This window comes from Harpia harpyja, chromosome 14, assembly GCF_026419915.1.
Source record: "Harpia harpyja isolate bHarHar1 chromosome 14, bHarHar1 primary haplotype, whole genome shotgun sequence".
Taxonomy (NCBI): Eukaryota; Metazoa; Chordata; class Aves; order Accipitriformes; family Accipitridae; genus Harpia; species Harpia harpyja.
In genome coordinates this window covers 33,342,707-33,362,476 of record NC_068953.1, presented here as the reverse complement: position 1 = coordinate 33,362,476, position 19,770 = coordinate 33,342,707, and the positions used below count along the sequence as shown (strand labels likewise).

At 37.6% G+C, this 19,770-nt stretch overlaps 1 protein-coding gene across 11 annotated transcripts in view; it reads left to right on the top strand.

Moving 5' to 3' along the window:
* Window positions 1-19,770, top strand: part of TRPM1 (transient receptor potential cation channel subfamily M member 1) — a 113,469-nt gene that overhangs the window by 35,777 nt on the left and 57,922 nt on the right. Inside the window, exon 1 of one of the 11 annotated variants that reach the window (XM_052807904.1) lies at window positions 14,614-15,036. The exons of the other annotated variants lie outside the window; for them this stretch is intronic. The gene's annotated coding sequence lies outside the window, so the exon portion shown is untranslated. Of the gene's footprint in view, window positions 1-14,613; window positions 15,037-19,770 lie in introns of those variants that run through there. 11 annotated transcript variants of the gene reach the window in all.

The following is a 19,770-nucleotide window of genomic DNA, read 5'->3' as shown; positions in this document are numbered from 1 at the left end:
TACTCGCCAATAAAATGGCATTCAGCTTGCTGGTTGAGTGGATTTGTGATTCTTTCCAAGGATCAGCCATGGATTAGTGAAGTACAGCTGGTATGTTTCTCATGCCAAGTGGTTTTGGCACTTTTTTTTTTTCATTTTTAATATTCTTCTCAAAATAAATCCTGCCTCTTTTTCTTTTACATTTTCTGGGGATTTGTTCTTGTTCAGTAGCAAACTTCATCTTTCACCAAACTGTATGTTAATGAGACTGAGCAAACAGGCATTGCTCAAATGACTCTTTTCCAAAAAGGGAATTTAAAGAAATGTTCTTAGTTTAGTTTAACAAGTAAAAATTTGTTCTTGTTTAAGGAGTCTAACTCAGTAGTGAGTGAAGCTAGGTTTTTAAGCTACCAATCTAAAATGCCAATGATCTTTCCATGAGGATGGTATACACTAGTGGGTTCTTGAAATGTAGAATTCATGAGACTTCCAGCTAATAAAGCTGTCTTCACTTACAGCGCCACTCTGGTAGTGACCAGAGCTGTAATACTTCTACTCCAGTTCAGGACTTGTGTTCCATATCCACCTTTCATTTAAAGTTGCAGACTAGAAAGTTTAATATTTCTACCATCATGTAGAGAGCTATGAGAGTTTCTGAGCATCTTGTAATATAACTTTTAAGTATTTAAGGTTTTGTAGTGGTTTTGTTTGTTTTTTACTACCTCCCATAGTTACAAGCTGGTCCACCTTCCCCTCTGTCAAAGATGGTACCAACCAGAGCAAACTCTAAAACTTGCCCTCTCACCTGGCCATTAAAGGTTAATTCAGCAAGCCCTGCTGTGTTTGGTGCATGCCAATTCCCTTTTCACCTAGCAGTACACAGCATTCAAGGTAGAAAGTTAAAATAGAGGTATATATTCATGGCTTTATTTTTCCTTGCAACTTTAGAAATCCTATTCAGTTTGCTCACTTTTATATCTGTGGCAGATACAAATTCATACTGATACATAAAACAATGCTTGCTAATATTGTCTGTTACATTATTTCTTCTTATCCTTGTTGAATATAACTGTACAGCTCGGTTGTGCTTTTAATGATTTATAACTTCTAACACCAACATTTTTCAAAATGGGTGCTTGCATGTAGGCTTTTAAATCCATGTAGAGGAACCCATTAAAAAAAATCTTGGGTTTTGGAAGCTGTGAATCCTTCATACCTCCCACTGAGTAGTGGGGAATGAGTAGTAGTTTTTAAAGCTTCCAGGTCTGGAAACTGAGTTGTATTCAGATACTTACAACTTTTTCTATCAAAAAGGATGTCCGACATCTCCTTAGAATTGGTATGATTTTCTGTCATTTCAAGGTTCATTTTTCTATGAATCAGAAATTTGAAATAATGAATTTAGGGAAGGATTTGATTTCATAGCACCTGTCTTTAAATACAGTAACATCTATTTCTCTGTTAGTTTTGCCTAGTTTCATCACAGCACTAGTCAATGCTTAAGGCATCAAATGTTAATTATTTTGCTCCCCATGTAAAAAACATGACTGAAGAATAAAAGCAACCCTAACATGTCAGCAAGGAATTACACTTCAGCCATCAAAGCATGCAAACTCATCATCTTTATTTGCAGATTTTTCAGTCATGGTACTATTGTTACAGGTAATAGTAGAAACTTCTGGAAACAACCTGGGTGGACAGATCCATTTTGGAATTCCCTGAGCACAGATTCATTCTGTTAGCCAGTGCTGGTGCTGGCAGAGTCATAGGCTACATGGCTAGGTTCTTCCACCAGCTGTGATCTCTGTTAGTGACACTAAAGAAAACCTAATGTCAGTTTTAATGTGGAGTCTGTGCAATTCAAAATGGCGTATCTTTCAGTCACTGAGATGACGATTGCTCCATGTATGTAAAAGCAGCCCATAGCTGCAGCAGTGATCACATTAGCAATTTCTGCTGCAGTAATCATCATCAGCATTCTCTGTTCTCTGAAGGATAAAGATGAGTATTTGTAAGAATGACCATTTTTGCACTTAAAAGCAATAAATAGATTGGATAGATGATGAAAAATGCTAGTAACTGCTAGCGAGTAACTGCTAAAATACCTAGTAAGTATATTACAAGGTTATCTAAACCTGGTTCTCAGTGTAGGTATGTATGCTCCATGAAAATTTCAGTACGATACTTAAGTGAATTGTTTGAATCTTGGCTCCTGTTTGGATTCATTTACAGTGAAAAGAATATGCATTTACTTTCAAGAAGTTCTAAAGTGACGTTTTTACGCTATTGCTGTTGCTGATACAAAACAGCTCTTTGTTGGAGAAGCACATAATAGCTTAGACATTTGAAGCTATTCACAAGAAAAGACTGAAGAGAAGTGTTACAAATCCCATCTTTCTGTGTTGGAAAAGTGAAGGAGGTGTTTGATCTCTCTAATTTAGCTGTGTGGCAGAGCATGTTGAATTACAATGCACTTTCATCAACTCCTGCTTGTAGCTTTGCATTCTGCTTTTGTTTTATTCGGTCTTGCATTTCAGTGCTTGAAAGCATTGATCATAATCCTTTCCTTTTTGAAGGACTCATTTAACCTGCAGCCTGTAACTGTAAATCAAGCATATTGCTTTCTTGTTCAAAAAAAAAAAGCAAAGTCCTGAATGTTTCATTGGTCTTTTCGCTGACAAAATAAATCCATGCTGTTGTGCACAGGTTTGTTCACCGATAGGCCTGAAATAGCATTACGATAAAATAAAATGAAGATTGCTGGCAGTATTTTAAATAACATGTCTATTTCCTATACGACACTTGTTTCAGAATGCTATTTTCTTTCCCCTGTACCCTTGAATGACTGCCGGGGGAAAAAATGTAAAATCTCATGCTCATGCTTTATGTCAGTGAGCTGTAATTCTGTAGTAATCAGAGTTTCATGGAACTGCACATTCAGCAAAGTTGAACAGTGCTGAGAACACATCCTGAGAGTGTCCAGCTTAGCTTGAGCTTTGCAACTAAAAGGCGCAAATCATCTTACCTAATCTTTAATGGGAATTTCCAGCCTGCAAAGCCAATAAAAAAAGCACACTGATGCTTTCTACCACTCCCTGAAAAGGCATTTTTTTATCTTTTGGCATAATTTAAGTATACCTATATAATTTATGTAGGTGCCTCTATTAGAAGTGTGAACAAAGTAATAAATGTAGTAAAGAGAGGAATACACAACACAAGGAAGAATCTGAATTAATCTGTTCAGTGAATAATGCATGGTCAAGACCTTTAGGAATTAAAGCAATAGGCAAGCCACTCTGGGCACAGCAGATAAGAAGACATGATGAGGGAAGAGTATGTGTTGATTAATGATTATAATGCAATGCTTGCAGTATCTATAACATAGGGTTTTGTTTTCTGTTTTTTAATACTTGTCCCTGAGTGTATTCTGTGTCAAGTCAAATACTGACATAAATAAAAATGTCAGTTATTGCGAATAATGCTGATAAGGAAAGCCTAGATTCTACCTATCTATAGAGTTGCTGATGATGGCTGTACTCTGTGCACTAAGACTTGACAGCATCTCTGTGCCTTGATTTATATTGACCTTTCTTAAACTCTTCAGTGTGGCTGGATTCTGGACCTGTTCAGGAACATATTCAAGAAGAAAAGGAGTGCATCATTTCATGATTTTTCAGAACTATGATATTTTGGGGATAGAAGAGCATTCAAGACAAGAAGAGATTCCAGCCTGTATCTCAAACCACAGTCTTAATATTAGACAAGCTAGGAAAACAGTGGCAAGCGCTTCAGAGGACATTGAGATAACTGCAGCGGGATGTATAGAAGTATACTTTGAAATCTTCTTGGTTTTCACAGCTGTAAGCTAAGAGAGCTCTTGTTCAAGCCTACCTGCATTTATAAAGTATAGCAAGAAGTCAGCGTGCAAAACTTTTACATGACTTTCAGTAAAAGAGAGCCAGTGTCGTACTAGAGAAGAACATCCTAAACAGGCTCAGGTAGCAGAAAATTTAGATCAATATTAGGCTTTTTCTCCCCCCGCCCTGAGGAGGGAGGAAAAAACAACTAACAGGAATGCTACAAACCTTCACTGAATGAACAAAGACCATGAGAGTTAATATAACTACATTAATGAAAACTGGTAAGTATAAGGTCCAAACAGAGTGCACCCACAAGCTCCCAAATGAAAGGGAAAGGAAACAGGAAAGCCATCTAAGAGAAGTTCTCACATGGGTTCGGCCAAAGAATATAGTTATCTGGGAGAAACATACTTCAAATAACTTGATTAACCAAAGCACTGCAGTTCTGTCAGTGTAACTTGTTGTGGTGTAGCTTTCATGAAATATGAGAAACATTCACTCTTAAAAGGCAGGCTAAGAAGGTTGATAACACACTGTACGTTCCATCAGGATTATTACAGAAGAGATCTTGGAAAGGAGATAATGCCCCAGATTTCAGTCTGCCACATGAAAGCAGCATAGATGTGATTGCTACAGTTAGATTACAAGAGGGTTTCTAAATATTTTCCAAAGGTGTGTATAGTATATTGCACATGTACTTTAATTCATAGATATGAGCTCTGTATTTGTGCTTTGTGCTTTACAAACAGAAAAAAAAATATCTCTCTGCCTTGGCAAGTTCTTAGTCTCAATAGCAATGCATGATTGGAAGCTCAGATCAATGTTTCTGAGCATGTATTTTCTGCTTCCACATCTTCAGTGTTCACATCCTCACATTAGATCCAGGAGGGTGCCAGATGTTTTGTAGGGAATCTGGATCCCTTATCATCTCTTCAGATGACATTATAAGAGTCAGCATGGAAATAGGTACAGAGATATGGTCAAGTCTTCCTATATAATGCCTGTTACAGAGTTTCATTGGAAACTCTGTTTACTTCATTAAAATTTCTTTTAAATTTCAGAACTTCTGCTTTACTCTAAAACTGTGTTCCATGTTTAATGAACTTCCCTCACATGCTAGACAAGTCAGAAAAGCAGTCTTGTGAGGGGTATGTCAGTAGCACTGACGAGGAGAATCAACAGAAAAACCTGCTCTTTGAACTCTCTTCTTTTTTTTCCTTTTGCTAAGAGAAATATCTAACCTAATTAATTAGTCTTCCACTGAGAATAATTAATTTATTGCAAACTCTACATTTGTTCAATATCAATTTAAGTTAGTAAATGACCATTACAATATTTGAGCTATATTAGTAAACTAAGCAATTCGAGATGTACCTTTTAGGGCAATAAGAGAAATACCTTTTAACTGGGGGTTCTCTGAGTGTGTTTTGATGCAAAGTGAATATATTACCTGAAGAACTACCTGAGTAGAACCCAGTGACTGGATAACAGTCTCCTCTTTAAAAAAGTTGTTCCGATTTGACTAAAACCAGCTCAGAAACCAAATAAACCCCCCTTAGTGTGAACATTTTTATTTTATTAAAGGCACATTTATCAATTCAGTTTTACAGCAGAGTTCAAGCTTCATGGGGGCAATATTAATTTGCTTTTACTGGTATCCATGTTATTTAAGTAACATGTATTTAGGCATTCTCTGTGTGTGTAAGAAAACTAAGTAAAATAAGTCAATTGTGTCTTTCATACTAAAAGAAGAAAATTGTCCCTTTTTACTTTTTTTTTTTCTTTTAACCATGGGAGCAATTTGGGTAGCTGAGCATGAACATCACACTCAGTCTAGTTTAGAGCAGGAGGATGTTTGTGAAGGAAATCTTCCACTCATTCCTGCTTCCCTTGCTTTGGTTCACAGCGTGGAATGGTCTAACAGGCATGAACTGGATTCGTTGTAGGTGAAATGAAACCAGAAGGTGCAGCCTGTAACACACCTAGTGCACACTGGTTGCTGCTGGGTATTCAGTGCATAGACACTAGAGTTAATTTGAGAAAATTCCTCTGAAACGCATTCAGATAGCCTGAGAGTGCTGAGGAGTACAAAAGGCTCATGTAATTAAAAGCAACTCTTCCTTGTTGGAAGGGTATTATTGGGAAGGTAAACTCCCCACAGAGCAATCTCTATAGTGCTAGTCTTGGCTAAGCTTGGCTCTAGGTAACTGCTTTTCATCCAGCTGTACGTTTTGTTGAGGCTGGATGTTCAATTTGAGAGAGAGAGAGATGGGCTTGCGTTGTGGGGTTTTTTTACTTCTGGTATTCTCCTTTCAGCTTTCCTGATAGATTAATTAAACATTCTCCATGATTACGAGTGAAGACTGGTTTTCACTTTGACCTTCATTTCCAGTTGTTTGTCCTGTGGCTTACTGGACCACCACAGGCATTTCTGCTTCTCAGGTGTATTAGGAACTGCAGAGACTCAGAAAGATAAGTATGGAGGAATATGACTGCCAGTCTCAATATGACTTTTTAATGAGTGATATGAAAAAGTAAATACTTATTGTACTCACAGTTGCCTTTCAATGTTGAGTCAAAAGAAGGAGACTTAAAATGAAGCTGGGCTGCAGCCCTGTAGTCAGAGAGGTGTGAAGCTTATGAGAGTCACGGTTCTGCAGAAATCGCTGTGCAGGAAGAGGCACTGTTGGTGATGGTGAGGGAATAAAGAGGTACTGAGAAGCCATATCCAAACGATGCAACTTCATCAGCTTCCTTTTTCCGTGTGTTGGCTCTTGATCATCACAAAACTAACACATAGGTACTACATATTTTTAGTGAAGCTGGGGGTGGTTTTTTTTTCTTCTTGTGAGGAAGCAAATGTTGCCTTTCTTCTCCCTCTGCCAATCCATGGCAATTTTTCTTTCAGTAGAGGTATCCTTTTTCATAGTAAGCATCATTTCTGAAAGCTAAAATATTCTGTTCTATTTCCTATTTAAAGACACCATGCAGGTTCCTGCCACTATTTCTTCTAACCTTGAAAACATGCTTGGCAAGCAGCAGCAAGAGAAAATGTGAGAAATCTGAAAATTACTGTATTTGTACTGAAATGGAGCTGGGAGGGCTGGAGCAGGGGAGTATACTTTCTGGTACTAAAATATCATCTCCGACATTAGAGAGATGCTTAACAAGATGAGAACTATTCCTTTGCTGGAAAGCAGTTCAGTTTCCCTATCACTCTCGGTTGTTGTTCTAGTTCCAGTTTTTAGATTAGCACCTGTCAAGAAAATGACTATTGTATGGTGCCTATATAGCAGGTAAATCTATTAGTAGGTGCTGTAATGTTATGTTACTATCAAATCAGAAATGAAAAAGTAATCCACAGTTCGTATTTTAGAGCATTAGTGAGGCACAGGTTATTTTCCAACAAACCTCAGTTGATTGGACTCTATCCTTTTGTAAATACTTTGCAGTTAAACCTGTGTGCTGAAGCAGCTTGGAGCTTATGCTGCTGCTGTGTTTGCCACCAACTACAGTTCCTCTCCAGCTACTTTTGTGATGGTGCACAGGGCTGTATGGTTCTCCTGCACAGCTCTGTGGCAGACTGGTAGTAAAGCTTAAGCTCAGCATATTAATACACGCTTAGAATGGCAGTAAGGGTTAAGCTTAGGTTGTTACTCTGTGCTTAGGTACTGTTGATGGTACACAGAATCACCAAGCACATTAAGTTACCACAGTCTTTCTCGAAGGAAATAATAAAGCTTGGGGCTGCCATATTTGAAACGTGCTTTCCTCTATCAAAGAGAACTTTATAAGAATATCTTGACTAGAAAGATAGAAGATTGTCTCTATAAATTTTTGTACTTACTTGCAAACTCTACGACTTTTCAAGGTGAAATAATGGTATTGTAACCCATGTGTTTCTTTTATCTAAGTGCTAGTCTGAGGAGAAGGTTGGAAATGCAAGTTTAAAGGGTGAATTATGCATGTCTCATGGCATATAATGAAACTGAGCATTTATTCAGAAACACTTGCATTTGTTCAGCCACTACCACGCTTGTTAGCAGAGAAAATATTTGCATAAAAATGTAAAACTAAATACACTAGGGAGAAAATTCCTAATTTCTTTTTTAGCAGTTGTGCAGCTGAAGGTTACTGAAACTAAATAAGATTTAGAGATCATCCCCCCCCCCCCCGCCCCCCCCAGTAATTCTTAGAAGAATTACTAACTTCAGAATCTAACAAGTATTTGCTGCTTGCTGGCATTTCTGTTTTAATTACTGGGGGGAACATAATGTGCTTGACAAAGCTGAAAGCTGCAGTGCCTCATACTGTTTCAGCAACTTACTGTGGTTTTAATTTATCTTAAGGCATGTATTCAGCAGGACCTGCATTTATGACAGTAGATTTCTATTCAAATGTGCCATGATTTCAGAACACCTGCAAGCTGTTTGGCTTGGGAATTAACACTAACTTCACAAAATTTTATGACCAGGTAAATAGCTGTTTACTGTATAAGGCTAAATGGGACAATCCATGTTTGTGCATTAAACTATTCAGATGAACATTGCTGGCAGAGCACAGGGAATTCTCTTTATTGTAGAAGACACTGTTTTATGCCATTTTAAAACTTTTGATCCTGTGCATACTTAGACACAGCCTTAGCTTTAAGCTTCTGAATTGCCCCATCAACTTTGTTTGAACAGCTTCCTGTGTATGCATATTTTTGTGGAAATCAGGGGGGCTAGTCATGGCTATAAAATTAAGCATGTGTGTAAGAGTTAAGCAAATGCCTTTGCGTTTAAAACCTGGATGTGAGGAGTCCAGGTAGGAGAGAAATTCAAGCACTCAGTCCCCTGTGGAGGAGGTAGCATGGGTGGTATTGGTATGTTGCTGCCCTGAGTGATCAGCACTTTTTTGTTCTTTGTACAGCTCATCTTTGATGTCAGTTGTGCTTAAGCAGAACACACAGTTCGTTGCTGTTTTTTCTGTACAAAGCCTCTTCAAACACGAAGAAAAGGGGAGGAGGGAGGGAGAATTGTGAAACATACAATTGCCACTGTTGCTGTGTGAAGTTTAAAAGTGTTTCCATGAGGGAGGAGTAGTACTTATGGCACTTGACTGAATTACAGAAACACTTATCAGTGGGTGAAATCTTGCCAAAAATAATTCATTTCCCTTGCACTTATAGGATGGAACAGCCTTTCTTGCATTAGCACCACATTAAAAAAAAGCTGTGTCAATTTTCCTCTGTTCTGCTTTAAAAACACTCTTTCAAATTCTAACCACTTGACAAAACTCTAGAGGAATGCTGCAGATGAGTTCAGAGATGAACCTAGGCAGTAAAGAAGGCAATTATTTTACTTAGTTATACATGTACGTCATCTAGAGAAGAACTGCGGTGACAATATACCGAAGTTGAAAGAAACCATCAAATTTATTTTACAATCCTGTCCACCTAAAAGCACTCATTCCCTGCATAAGAAGCAGTAAATTTTTTTTACAGGAACTCAGTGTTTTCAGTGGATTGCAGATTGGGAATTTATACAAAGGAGGGAGTGAGGGGAACTTATTTTTTACTGCTGCTGCACTGTGTGGTTTCATCAGATCCTACTTAAGGTCATAATAAATTTGCTGGGGATAATAGCCTGTACTTCAAACTAGGCAGATAATTCCATTGCACGTCCAAACCCATTTTGTGCAGAGATTATCACATTTCAATAAAATGTAGCTTGCTTTATAGGAATCAGATTGGGAACTAAGCCATTTCTCACCACTTCTGTTCATGGGTTATACTGTTAATTGATTGTACTTTAAGGCTTTTGAGTTGTTGTTTGTATTAGCTGTTCAACACCCAGAATGCCTGGGTAATTCTTCACTGGTATTAAGAGGATTTATGATCATTTTTTTTATCAGACTGTTTCTTCTTTGGGGTTGCTTTTTGGCTTTATGAACTCAGGTTTTATTGGAGCTTTAGAGGCTACAGTCAGTGCTTTGTTTTAGTCGACAATGCAGTAGGGTAGGTGACAGCCCTACAATCTCTGTACCGCAGCCACCTCACCAGCATGTTCCGTGTGGCAGCGAGACCTTGGGCTTAGAAGGGGAAAAGATTCAAGTGTTACCCCTGAGCAAAAATTATAGTTGCTTTTGGTGAGAATGTTGTTCTGCCTTGGGTGTTTTGTTACTGACTTCAGTGCTTTATGTGAGCTTACCTGATCATTTCATGTAAGCCTTTCACTTGTGCTCAGGTGGTGTCTAACTGGACCAAATGCTCACTGCTGCCTCCAAGCAAAAAGGAGAATAACCAGAGCCAGAGACACTTTGAATCTAGTTCACCCATTTAGTCTTGCACAGTGAACATAGCCCAAGACACTAAGATACTCTTTCTCTTCCAATGTTTTGAGTTTTTCAAATAGTCCATTTAGTTGCAGATTTGATAGTGGCATCAGGTGATATGTGTTGTACCAGAATCTGTTGGGACATGCACTTTTAAAAATTATTAAATTTTTGAATAATTGAGAGACCTGTAATTCAAGGGTTGCTTTTGTCTTTTCATATGTGCTACTGCTTCATGAGTTCTTTGTGGTCAACCAAAGCATTGCAGTGAATGGTCATGAATTTTGCTGCTACAAAACAGTATTATTAGGATGGTTATGAATAAATAACCCTATTCCATTTTCATGTGAATAAGCTTGTCATGAGCAATCCAGCCTTTCATCTTTGTCCGTTCCTGACTGAGTCTCAGCTAGCTTATTTTTCCTCACAGGCAGATTGCTGTCGCATCATTTCTCATCTATTCTGACATCCATATCTGTGACATTTGTCTTAATGCTCGTCACAAGTTTCAGTAGTTCAATAGTGTTGCATTCTGTGAAATCCTAGTCATTGGTTCAAGATTTAATTCAGCTATGAAAAAATACGGGATTCTTTGAGCTGCAGTTTGTCTCAGTTAAGATAACAGGCTTGGCTCGTAAGTAGCATTCAGTTCCTCTCAAACATCAAAACTCAGGTCCCAAAGGGATTTTGGTACTGTTTTGTGTGGTTCCCCCACCACCCCCTTCTTCAACATTTTCTTAATTATGTCACAATGTAATTATTGTTCACTCCTTTACAACTTTCACATTTAAAGTTTACTGGCACATTTCAGATTTGGATTTGGTCTGATAATGACTGTGAGGAAGACTACAATATATTCCCTAGGTGTTTTGTATGTAGTCTAGCTCATTTCCTACTCATGTACAACTTTATATATAGTTTTGCAGAAAAAAACCTAAAATATTGCATCTTTTTACACTGCATTTTGGCATTTCAAAGTTGAGCTCCCACATTTGCTCTCCATAAATTTTACTTTTGATATATGAATACACTAGTCTTTACATGACATGGCTTGTTAGATCTTACAGAATGCTACATAAACCGTGCAGAAGAAAAAAACGAGGGGAAAATATTTCCTTCATACTAGGTGAATTAATTTGCTTTTATTAGGGAAGTAGTTTCAAGACCAGTAAGTACCTGGAAAGAAATGATACATTGTCTAGCTTTGTATTGATTTCGTTGTTATAGACACCTTTGGGAGAGACCAGCAAATGCATCAGATCAGAGAAGAATATAGTGGTTTTTATCTTTTTTGTTTAGAAAATGCTATTAGCCACACTCAGTAAGTGAGCTATCAAACATGCCAGCCAAAACTTACTGCTTGGAAAAACAGTTATGTTTACTGAGTTTTCAATTATTCATACATAAATATAACTGATTACCCAGGTATTAGATTTGCAGCAGTTGTAATAAAACCATAACAACTTGTTACTCTTTGAAGATAAATAAGTTGTTTGCTATCAGTGAAGCAAGCATATTTTATTTTGGTGGTGGGAGTAATAAGGGCATGTATTGACAGTGAAGGATGTAAATAAAGCTTTTTTTTGGCATGGACTAATGCCTCTATATTGTATGTGAAGATATTGTTTAAATCGATAAAAACAAATTCATCAGTTCTTAATTCTTGCTTACTCCCTGCAAGCATGTGGGTACTGAGTACCATTGGAAACCAAGGGAATTTTTTTTCCGAGACAGTCACATTGAGGGCAGCAGAGAGATGCATATCTTTATCCCTTTCCTTCACAGTGCATTTATATCAAGCCATGTCACAAAACAAACTCCCAAGTGCTGTGAGCCTTCCCATAGTATGAGTGCAGGCATCCATGAAAACTATCTTTTGTGTAGTGGCATTTTCTCTGAGAATGTAATTTTTTTCACTCATGTGTGTTTTTCCTTTGAACTCTGAATGAGCACTTTGGCTGAACTTGACAGAATTATATGTTTGGAATTAAATGCCAGTGATTTCTTCCTCTTACCATGCAGAATTTTGTCATAGGCATTTCAGACAGTAAGCACAGCAGACAGGAGGCTGTTTGCCCTTGACAACAGAAGTGCACGTTTATTAGGTTTTTAGCCAACTTGGTTAAGGTTTATTTTACACACACAGTGTGTAAGTCCCCTTGCTTTTACATCACTGTTCCCCGTACCACACCACCCCAGGAACATGCTAGTTAATTCCTATTATATCATATAACTATTATTATATTATCATCATTTTTTTATATATATAGAATGATATCTTGTGTTATCTGAACACATTCTCATTAGAGTGTAGGCATCCTGATAAGCTTTGGCTTTGCTTAAAATACCCAGTATGAAATTTGTCGTTTTCAAAATTTTCAAAACTTGTTCTCTGTTTGCAATAGCAAGTGAGGAAAATGCTCTTACTGCTTGTAGAGGGGGCCTTTGATCTCAGTCACCTTAAACTGAACACTTAAACAGCTACAATTTTTTTCATTTTGGGCAGATGCACGTGGCTTGGTTATCTTTCATCAGTCTCATTACTTACACTGAGGTGTCAGAGCAGTTATGGTGGTGTAGAAGGGATACGCTGGCAGGCTTGCATGCCTATCAAATTTCCATTAAGGGAAGAGTCAGCAAAACTTGCATTTGATTTTTAAAAATACTGTACTTTCTCAGGTATACATTTCTGTCATTGCAGTTTGAGCTAACAAATGGAAGGACAAAATGCGCAGGTGTGATTTTTCCAGTATTGATTCTTAAAACGTGTCCTGTCTTCTAAATGCAGGTACTGTAGATACAACCCGCGTTCTTGCATAATGGCTGGCCAAGGAGAACTCATTCATGAGCAAAAAGGAATGAACTCCTTTTTAACTTCTGTTGCTACAGAGAACCTAGCCAAAGAAACGTACCACACTGCATGTCTGAGTTCCATTTTAGAAGGGAGTTAAGTGCCTAAATCACTTCTTTTTATATAGATTTTCTGGCTTACATATCTTTGATAATATTTCTTGCAGTTTGTCCAATAAGTCAATGTTTTCTAGCTCACAGAGTACACCATGTTCCAGACAGAAGGGGCATCCATAAAGGCCACTATCTCTGAAATCTGGTTTTTACTGGAAAAAGAAACATCTGTTGACTTTATCGTATGTCTTCCATTTCTATGCTCAGCTTTCAAGAATGGTAGGTAGTGGCTTTGAGACAATCCCTTTGCTTGAACAGGGTATCAGACAGCTTCTGCAACAACTGGAACTTAGAGCTTGATGTGATTTCAGAGGTCAGAACTAGCAACGTGATTTTGAAAGCACAGAAGAAGAAATTTATGTAACTGTGGAGTACACCTGTGATATGGCCTGTTTCAGTGTCTGTTGAATGCATTGACAGAAAGTCTGTCATTAAATTTAGTGAATTTTAGATGAAGGCTTCAAGTAAAAAATTCCCTAAATGAAGGAATGCTCTGTATTTCCATTATTAATGGAGTGCTGTGCCCCACAACGGACTTAGTTGCTTACTTTCTTTGTCTTTGTGCTCTCTTACTAGTGTCTTGCTTTCTTCAAAATTTACCATTTCCTCAAACAGAAATGAAGTCCAAAATTTGTTTGCCATTGTAGTTTTCCTGAGGCACGTCTAATTCTTCCATACCCCATTGCTGTTTCTCATGAAGTCAGCAGGAACTTTGTCTCATTAGGAAGAGCAGGGTCTGGTTCTAAAACAAAGCTGTTTCAGCTGCATGCTTTGGCATTTAGGGCAGGACAGAAGTTGAAATGATGTCTGTAAAATATTTCTTTGCCAATCACAAATGGGTATGTGTTCAGTACATTGGAGATCAGATACAGGAACAGTGAAAGAAGATTAGAGTCTAGCAGGCTACTTGTCTGCACAGTGCAGTGCAGCAGAAGTAGGGACTTAGACTGCCTTTAGCTCTAGGTAGTGTGATCCTTGGATGTGTTTCTAGATGTCGTCTTTATCTATTGCGTTATGTTGGCACCTGGCACAGCGAGACAAGGTAGGTATTTTAAAGTTAGAGCAGAAAAAAGAACTACATGCAACACACTTTGTCCTTTCCTATTGGTAGTTTTAAAGTATGAGAAGATGCAAAAGAAGCCCTTTGCAGCAAAGTAATTAATTAAATTGACAAAAGTAACACGGTATGAAAATGCATGTGATATGTAAAGTTACAAAATGAATGGCTTATTTATGACTTTAGCTGTTTTACTACAGCATTTTGCCCAACTTCAAATTGTTCTAAAAAGGATTAGATATAATTAATGCTGTATGACCTCCTTTTTTCTTCTTTTCAAAGAATGTAGAGCTGTACATCTAATGAGGACCCCTGAAAGGGCGATTATGTCCAATTGTCTCAATTATGCAAATAACGTTGATATTTTAGCAGAAGGGAGGGGATACTTCAAATTAAAAGTTTCAGCTCCTGCTTTAGCCTTTCTGCAGTGACGGCATTTTTACAGCAAGTACATCCACTGTTTGAAGAGAGGAAAGGAGGTTTAACAAATTGGAGATTTGGGCACTATCAAAGTAGATTTGTTGTGCCTTGTTCCACCATGAGATGAAAATACCCTCTGGGCAGGGAGATGGGTCATGAGACTTCTAAAGGATTACCTTCAAAGGGAGTCATGAGATTGGTTTGAACAAAGAAGCTGCTCACATGCTTATCATATGAGATTCTCTTCTTAAAGTGGTGGAAACCCATCTCCTTGGGAATTCTCATGAACTTCAGAGAGACTGGAGGTCCTAACAGTAAAATGAATGAGAAGTCTGAACAATAAACAGAAAGATGGGACAGAAGCTCAGAGTTAAATGCAATTTATTTATTCTAGGTGTAATTCATCTTTCCAAACTCTGAAACACTTCCAGTGACAAGCAGGTAGGACATGATTTTAAATGATTTTTCATTTCATTCCTGATCATCTTCTGCTTTGCTACCTTTTTTAGCATCAATATGCATAATTGAAATTTGCGCTGAAGAGCTGTATGGTGACCTACGATTGATTGGAGAAAGATAATGCAGTTGAGATGACAGTATTCTGATTAGACTGCTTCCTAGATTTATCGTTTATTTTGAAAGACATGAAACCTGAAGTACTAAGTGCAAGAAGACAAAATTAGTTTTCAAGTTCAAGAAAGGTATCTCAAAACATTTCAAAATTAGAAAATTGCTTGGGTATGACTAATAAGATGTAGAAATGCGGGCAAAGAAAGATTAGGTGAAAACATATCTTACGTATTTCAGTGTTTTGAATGCTAATTTAGAGCTACATCTGCAGCAAATGGGGATGGAGTTCTTGGGGGGGGGGTGTTTTGTAGGTTGGGACTTTGCTTTGTTTGCGGTTGTTTTCAGTTTTCAAAATTAGCCAGTAATACTTTCGGGAGTTGACTTTTGGCAACAAGCCTTCTGATAAGCAAGCCTCTTTCTGTGTGTGTTTGTTTCCAATTGAGTTTATCAAGGTCCGATGGTAGGTCAGATATTATGGAAGTCTTAGAACAGGAAAGGGCATAATTTCTGGTGGTTTTCCTTACCCCAGTGAGTGTTGCCAGTTAAGGGGGTTTCCCAGTGAAAGAGTTATAACAAACATCAGCAGCCCTGTCACATTTATATCAACAGTGCTGCTGTTGTCATTTGCAGTAATGCATTTCTGCCATAAAGCATATTGGGGTCTGAGATGAGAAGTCTCTATGAGAACTCCCTCACCAAGATCCAACTTATGTGATCCCTGGGTATTCATGTACCAATCTTTCAAATGATTGAGGAGCCAAAAAGGCTCAGTTTTGGCCCTTGTTACCCCCTAGCTCTTCAAATCACAACTCCTAAGAATGATGCTCCCATCCACTCTTCTGTCATTCCTACCCCTTCTGCTGTAGTGTAGTTGGGGTCTTGAGGAGGGACATCTCAGTGTAACAGTAGCTCCAAAAGGGCATATCCTTGTATTCCCCTATCAAGCCTGAGGCAGCCATGAACACAGCTTCTGGCCTGTTCAAGTGTCCTTTGACTCCACTAAGGCAGGCTTTAAAATTTTTTTCCCCATTTTTGATAATGGATTAAATCTAGTAAACTGAAACCTTCATAATAATTTTTCCCCACTATCATTTTAATTCAAATGGTAGACTGCAGGTAACATTTTAAAGCCAAATATGTTAATGAGTTATACCTAATATTTGACAACTCTAAATAATACTGTATATCAGTACCGGCAGAGTATGTCCTGTGTTGTGTTTCCTGGATTGTATTATGATGTGTTGTAGCTACATGTATTCTTCTCTCTCTTCAGAGAAGAACAATGTGTTGCACACCATGAAAAAAAAGTACAGGAACATCGCTAGAGATACTGTTTCCTGGTTCTGTGGTGCCTGTTAATTCTTTTCACTCACACTCTCGAGGGTTTTAGATGCGTAAGGACTGAAAAGAAGATTGACCAAGTATTCTGAAAACTGTTTTTATAGATAAACTCATTTGAAATCTCCCATTGCCCTCATCCTTTGTAATTATTTCAGTCCTGAAGTACTCAAGTTTTCAGAAAGTGCCCAATGAATGTTGGCAACTCTCAGGTATATATAATAAAATATTTTAAATATACATATTTAGTGTCTCCAGGAAATAATTTAACCCTTGAATTGCAGTGCTTTCATAATGATTTCTAAAAGATTATAAGGAATAATTTTGTGCAAACCCTGCAGCCCAAGAGTTAAATTAGCTGGAAATTCTTTCTTTTTGAAAATAACAGAGAGCAGCAGGGTATAAAATGCAGCTGATTGCGGCATATTCTGTTAAAGCTTACATACTAGCTAATGCCTGGAAAAGAATTGCTTTACTGAGTGTAAAATTAGCCACAGAAGGTTGCAAATTTTCAACAGCTCAAACTATTTAACAGAATACTACCTGGAGAATCTTGCTTTCAGGAAAACTGTATGTACTGCAAACTAATGTTAATTTCTTAAGGGACAGATTGGCTAACTAGTATATTACATGTATATTTGCAAAAAAAGTGCATATTTACAGAATGCAGAAGAGAGAAGTAAATATTTATGTTATCTTTTCTCAAAATATATATTTGCTCAGCATCTCCAGATTTTAGAGACTTCTGAGATACACATACATTATATTATATTGTAAATACAGAAATTTTACTTTGTAGTAATTTTGAAGTGTGTTTTATTAACATGTCTAGCAGTATGCCTTAAATAGTGGCTTTCTTTCACCACATTTTGAAAATGTCAGTATAATAAATTCTCCAAGCCTACATGTTCAGAGCGCTCTGTAATTCATTCACATAGTACTAATTAGAACTGTACATTTAGAGCAAACTCTCATAGATAAGTAATATCTCACACAACACATAGTCATTCTCTTAAAATGTTTTTCATTCGTGGTTTGCCCTATCTCTTAAAGAAAAATTATTATAAGGTCTCAAAGCACACTATTACATCATGTATGAAAAATCAGTATGTTTAACTGGCTTGTCAGAAGTTTTATAGAAGTTACCTGAACTAGTAACTTATAAGCACTTCTTTGATCTAAGAAGTGCTTATATTTTTAACCTCTTTTCCAAACAGCACATTTTTGATTGTTTCTACTCTAGTAGTCATCACTCTTAATAATGTGGACTTGGAATGACCCAGACCAGTCTCAGATAAAGGCAATATTCTAGTCCAATTCGATGTTTATTGCATCTGCATCACTAAGTGCAGGTTAGTCTTTGTTTGCATGCATAATTAACATCTATTGACACAGTTTTCTAAACCACAAATAACCAGAAGAGTCAAGCATGTGGGTAGTTTTAGTGAGAACTATTCATAGGCTTAGTTTTGTAATGAGGAAAGTACCTTGTTATGTTGGTTATGATTTCCTAAGTATTGATGAATTTCACAAAGGAAGATCTGCTGCTGAAGGTGTTGAATTCCATGGGTTTTCATGATAATAGCATTTTTCTATTTCAGGTCAGAATAGCCTGTATTAAAGGCTCATAGTTAAGAGTAGTTTAAGAGAAATATCCCACGTGCATATTATCTGGAAGCATCCTGACTTCCTTTAAAACCATATCTAGCAAAGAGTCTTTATGTTAGACAGGGCAGGTAATTGTTACAGTACAAAAGTCATTCCTGAGGTCTGTTAGAGCTAGATACCAGGGTCATCTTACATCTTCAAATAAGAACTATTAACAAATTATCTTATAGAAGAGATTAGTAATTACTAGGCTACTTTGGCTAGCATCATGTTAGAGGCTGCTTGCTGACTCTTCCTGCTCACCCACTCTGCTATATTGGGCCCCTTGAGAATGGTTACTCGTAGGCAGGGATGACTCCACTACCCATAGATAAAGTTGCTCAACATTTCCCATCCTAGCATCTTTCTTTGTGTTTCATATAACACTGCCACTCATTAAGGTCTTGGAGTAAAACTAGCTATATGTTGTGTCTGCAGGCTGAAGGTTTTTTGGGGAGAAAAAATCCAAAACAGATCTCAGAAAGGAGGCTAAGCACAGATATATATTTGTGTTCCTCATCTCCCTAGCGTGTAGAACAGAAGGGCTAAATGCAAGAGGAGGATTTGGCAAGTTAATAACAGAACTGGAATGGGTAATAAATGGATATTATGCATTATTGTTATACATTTGTATAATATTATAATGTATAATATGTATAACAATTTGTATAATGTTACACAGTATAACATTTCTTAAAAAATCTCTTTCCTGAAATTTGGTACAGTAAGGGATGGGGCTGAGCTGTTGCAGGAATGGCTTTGCTACCTTAAAATGTGGTAGGTGTCATACGTAACCTGGTCAGTGAGTTTCTTTCTGCATTCCATGCAAAAAGAATTTCTCTATTGCAAAACTACACAAGGTATGTTCTCCACAGGCAAGCACTGAGCCAAGCTGTCCTGCGGTATGCTCTAAATCATTGTTTAGTTGCTTTATTTTAGTTGCATTTGCTGTATAGTTATATTAAAGCTGAGTTGTGCCCAAGCAGCTGTGCCTGCCTCTCAGTAGGGTGTCTGAGCTCATCCAACACACTTTGCTAATGTGTCTGGATGGACTTTGTGCTGGAGCTGGGTGTATCCAACCATATCAGAGCATGCCAGGTCTGCTGTGGTGTTGAGGCTATAGCTGTTTTTCACATCTCTCAGCCTCAGGGGAAGAAGTGTGTATCTCTGAGAGATGCAGCAGAATTGATTTAACTTTGAAAAGAGAGCTTGTTACTTCCTTTTGTAGACTGTGTCCCTAAGTTAATGAATATGGAGAGAAAATTATTCTTCATGTTTCAGTGGATGTTTGCTGCATGCCTCACCAGCAGGCCAGGAACACAAAGCATAATGAAGGCATGAAAGCTCGTTACAGCTCTCTGTGCAGCGTAGCACTACTTACTGGTTTCCACATCATCAGCAGGAGTGATTTCTAGCCTCAATTTGAAATAACAACATTGCTTACTGACACTGCAATCCTGTCTGTTGTGTGTTAGTCTCAACCATGGAGCAAATGGTTCCCTGACAAGGTTGCTACAAGAGCATGGGTTCAAATTGAACCGTATGAAAAATACAGTGGGATGACAATAAGAATTGTCTTGAGGAAACAGTCTTTTATTTGAAAGAATCTTACAGCTGTTA